Raw genomic sequence first — 5265 nt, forward strand, 5'->3', positions numbered from 1 at the left:
GGCTGACTATTGGTTATTCCCAAGCTTGGAAGCCAGGTAGCTTGTGATAGCAGCCCCCAGAAAGGTGCTAGGTTTATCCAATCATTTTTTTTTTTTTTGGTGAGGCATTTGGGATTAAGTGACTTGCTCAAGATAAAACAAACTAATGAATATCAAGTGTCTTAGCCCATAGTTCAAGTCCTTCTCACTTGAGAGTCAGTGCCATATCCACTGCACTACCAACCTGCCCCATTGGCTTAATTCTCTTATAGCACTGTCTTAAATTCTGGCCTCAGCTCTCCTGCCTTCCCACCCACTACCTATACTTATATTCCACTCTATATAATGGCATGGAAAACAAAAGCCAACTCATTTGTGACAGTTCCAAAGCTTGGTACTTTTTTTTTTTTTTTTTTAGTCACTAAGCAATTTTTTTTTTTCAAATTCAGCTGTCAAATTGGTCTAAAGGAGTTTAATTCACAGAACAAACAAAATTATATAATAAGTTATATTAAAAAGTGGCAAGGTAGCTAGGTGCCACTATAGATAGAATACTGGGAGTGGAATCAGGAAGGTCTGAGTCCAAATACAGCCTTGATTGTGTGAACTGGGGAAGTCACTTAACCCCTATCTGCCTCAGTTTTTCCAAATGCAAAATGAAGATCATAACAGCACCCATTTTTCATGGTTGTTATAAGAACCAAATGAGATATTTATAATGTGCTTAGCATGGGACCTGGCACACACAGTAAACACTTGACAAATGCTTGTCTCCCCCTCTCCCCAATCTCAACAAAAACAGTACTTTCCTGTTCATTTTCATTTTAATTTGTAGTAGTAAGGCAAAGGGAGACTAGATAGTATCTGGCATTACAGAATCTCAGTCACACAATCCAGGGCTTCTTAAATTTTTTCCACTCATGATCCCTTTTTGTCCAAGAAATTATTTCATGACCCCAGTATATAGATATATAAAATAGGCATACAAATCAAACATTTACTGATAGTAAATTATAATTATGAGATACCATATGGGGTCACAACCCACAATTTAAGAAGCTGAGACATAATCTAACCTTAATCTGGCACAGAAATATTCTCTACAGCATCCCTGACAGATGGTTCTCCAACTTGAATACTATTGGTGACGGAGAGCTTACTACTGCCAGAGACAGCTCCTTCTACCTTGGGACAGAACAAGCTGTCTAAAGGATCCAGATACTCACAAGACCCAAAAGCAGTATTTTTTTTTTAAAGAAAAGAGTCTCCAGAGTAAGGCACACAAGCCATTTTATAAGGCTTTATAATTTGAAACTCCAAACAGTTATGGGTTACACTTAGCCTTTTAAGCTAGCTAAAGGCCAGACACTCTCAAACCTGGCTTCATTACCCTTTTATTCGGCTCCCTCCAGGTTCTGTCCGTCCCTTTCACTGAAATTTTCATACCATAATGAATAAACTTCCCTTCATCCTGGACCTCTTTATTTCATGCTCTTTACATCAGCTTTTGCTAAAAGCTGAAAATCTTCATGTCAGTGAATCACCAGTAAACACCAGGACTGGCTGTACCACACTCCCCCAAATCCATCTCCCCTAGACACACACACATACAAACAGTTCCTAGCAAGAAATTCCTTGTTCACATTGTCACTTCTAGACTCCCTTTGTCTCCTTCAGCCAATTTTACCTTCTTCAAAGTCCACTTAATTCAAATTCCCCATTCCACTAAAAGTACTTCAGTTCCAGTACACCAAAACCCAGGTCATTCTACCTCTCAAAACAGTTAATACCTGATTCACTATTTTTCCCCTCTATAACTCCTGTGATAATGCCAGATGATTATCATCTCTGTAGAGATGGGGTACTCCCTCTCACAAAGAACAGAAAAAGTGATCATACGTAAAACTGAACTTCTGTTAATACAAGTGTGGTTTTTAATAATTTTTCATTTTCAAAATATATGCAAAAATAATTTTCAATATTCACCCTTGCAAAACCTTTTGTTCCAAATTTTTCCCTCTTTTCTCCCACCCTCTCCTCTAGACAGCAAGTAATTTAATGCATGTTAAACTTGTACAATTCTTCTATACACATTCTATACTTCTATACACATTTATCATGCTGTACAAGAAAAATCAGATCAAAAAGAAAAAAAAAAAGATAAGAGAACAAAAAGTAAGCAAACAACAACAAAGGTAAAAATACTAAGCTTAGGGACAGCTAGTTGGTGTAGTGGATAGAGCACCAGCCCTGAAGTCAGGAGGACCTGAGTTCAAATCCGGTCTCAGACATTTAACACTTCTTAGCTGTGTGACCCTGGGCAAGTCACTTGACCTTAATTACCCCAGCCAAAAAACAAAACAAAAAATACTAAGCTTTGAATCACACTCAATCCCAACAGTCCTCTTACTGGATCCAAAAGGCTCTCCATCACAAGTCTATTGGAATTGGTCATACAGATGTTTAAAAAAATTTTTAAATAAAAAGATCTTTTGTGATTACACATCCAATAGTGATGTCAACAGCTGTTTCCCTTCTAATTTTAAATGTATTCATTTTGTGCAAAACTTTTCAATTTATGTAGTAGTCAAAACAAGCCACTTTATCTTCTGTGATATTTTCTGTTCTTTGATAGAACTCTTTCAAACTAGACAAAGATATTTTCTTCCTTATTTCTACTTTGTTTCCAATGTGACTTTTTATATCTAGGTCACATATCCAGCCAAAGCTTCTTGTGGCATATGGTATAAGATCCTAGTCTAACCCTAATTTCTGACAGACTGCTTTCTAGTTTTCCCAACAGCTTTTTTTTAAGTCCTCAGAATGTCCTTTATCACTATTATTATTCAACAATGTCCTAGAAATGCTAGCTTTAGCAATAAATCAAGAGAAAGAAATCAAGAAATAAGTATAAAAAAAGGAAGAAATAAAACTATCACTTTTTTGCAGATTTAATATTATTAAAGAATAAACTAAAAAAATTTAGTTAAGACAAGTAACTATTTTAGCAAAGTTGCAGTATAGAAAATAAACCCACACAAATTAGCAGAATTTCTATATATTATTAACAAAGCCCAGCAGGAAGACAAAAAAGAAATTCTACTTAAAATAACTGCAGAGAGTATAAAATGTTAGGGAGTTCATCTTTCAAGACACAGAAAGGAACTATATGAACACAATTAAAATTCAATTGCTCTTAAGTAAGCCAAGCCAACAATAAAAGTAGCAATACTACTTAAATGAATTTACTTCCTCAGTGTCATACCAATCAAACTATAAAAGAATTAATTTGTAGGGCAGTAAAAAAAAAATAACAAAATTCATATGGAGAAATAAAATGTCAGAGGAATCAATAAAAAAATGAAGCAAGGATTCCTGTCCAACTACATTCAGAGTCCATTAGTTCTTTATCTTTATATGGATAATATAAGATGAATAGTTTTTATTATATTACATTAATGTGATGTGATACTATATCACAAAGTATTTTATAAAGTGATTTCCTTAGAATTATTTAATATTAAATAAAAAATGGAGTTGTTGATCAAAAGAATAGATCAGGTACACAATTGATAAATCCAAAGATCCCAACTATTAGGGCAAGAACACAGTAATTGACAAAAACTACTGGGAAAACTGGAAAGTGAGATAGCAGAAATTAGGCATATACCAACATTTCATGATGTATATCAAGACAAGATCAAAATGGGCCCGTGATTTAGGCAAAACAAATTAGGGACATGGGGAAAAATGATCTGTTAGATTTATGGATAAGAAAGAGTTAATGACAAAGCAAAAGAAAGAAAGGTTCAATTGAGGTAAAATGGATACTATATTTAAAAATGGTATTATATTTTTCTCAATTATATGTAAAGACTTTTTTAGCATCCATTTTTATTTGATTTCCAAGTTTTTCTTCTTCCCTTTTTCTGCTTCCCTCTTCTTAAAATGGTATGCAATCTGATATAGGTTATATATAGATATAATCATGAAAAACATATTTCCATATTAATCACAGTTGTGAAAGAAGAAACAAATCAAAAGAAAAAAATAAAGTGCAAAAAGTATGCTTTGATCTACATTTAGAGTCCATTAGTTCTTTATCTTTATATGGATAGCATAAGATGGATTGTTTTAATTACATTAACTTTTAACAATTAAATTAAAAACCAGTCAAAATTAGAAGAAAAGCAGGCAAATGCAAAGAAAATTTACAGCAAATTTTTCTGATAAAGGTCTTATTTCTCAAATATATTTGAGAACTGAGACAAATTTATAAATATAGGAGCCATTATTCCACAATGACTAAATGGTCAAATTTATAAACAGGTCTTTTTGGTAAGTGAGGATACTCTGCCCATCTTCTCTTTGCTTTCTTGTAGATTCTTTTTTTCCTTTTTTTTTTTTTTTACTACTTTTTACTTTATTTTTCCCTTCTTTTCTTCCCAACCCCACCCTAAAGAAGGTTACAATTAAACACTCATATATATTTCCATTTATGTGTGTTGTATGAGAATGCAAATATATACTGTCAACTGGAACAGAACCAGCCTCTAACCTGTGGGTGGCTGGAGCCAAAACAGAGCAAGTTAGGGGCAGGTAAGTCACACAAATAGAAGTTTAATTAGTTCCAGAGTGAGGAAGATGACACCTGCAGCCCAACTCTTAAGGAAGAGGGCTTGATCTTGCTAAGGCTGGGACCACTTATATACATGAAAGCGGTTGGTCCACAACACAGTCACTCCTAGGTCTTGCGGTTCTCATGGTTGGCATTTCCTGGGATAAGAGGGGCATTCTGGTTCCCATGGGAATAGCCATTGTTTCAACTCTTGGGAATCAGGACCACCCTGCCAGGTAGAAAACCAGAGCTGTGTCAGTGTCAGTGACAAGGAACAGGGAGTGTGAGCATGTGAGGCACAACTCTGGGAAATGGGGGAAGTGGAATCCTTTAGTGAACTGTTGGTGCTGGCCCAAGCAATACACTTTGCACTGGGTGATATTATCCCCAAGTACAAAAGGATTTATTGTTATGCTAAGTTCAGAGCACAGCCTACTTGTGGGACCTTAGCTCTAGAAAACAGGATATTTTACTACCCCAGCCCTTATCTGCATAGAAATCCATTTAATTTGGTATTTGATATATTTTAATAAGAAAAAAATTTCACTGGAGTAAAAGGTGCTGAGCAGAAGGTGCAGGAGCAGCAGTGGTGGGAGACAGGTGGAGGTGGTAGGGGAGGACCCAGGTCTTCTAGCAGCCCCAGGCCCTGACCAGAGTCCTAGGCATCT

This window comes from Sminthopsis crassicaudata, chromosome 1 (genome assembly GCF_048593235.1).
Source record: "Sminthopsis crassicaudata isolate SCR6 chromosome 1, ASM4859323v1, whole genome shotgun sequence".
NCBI lineage: Eukaryota > Metazoa > Chordata > Mammalia > Dasyuromorphia > Dasyuridae > Sminthopsis > Sminthopsis crassicaudata.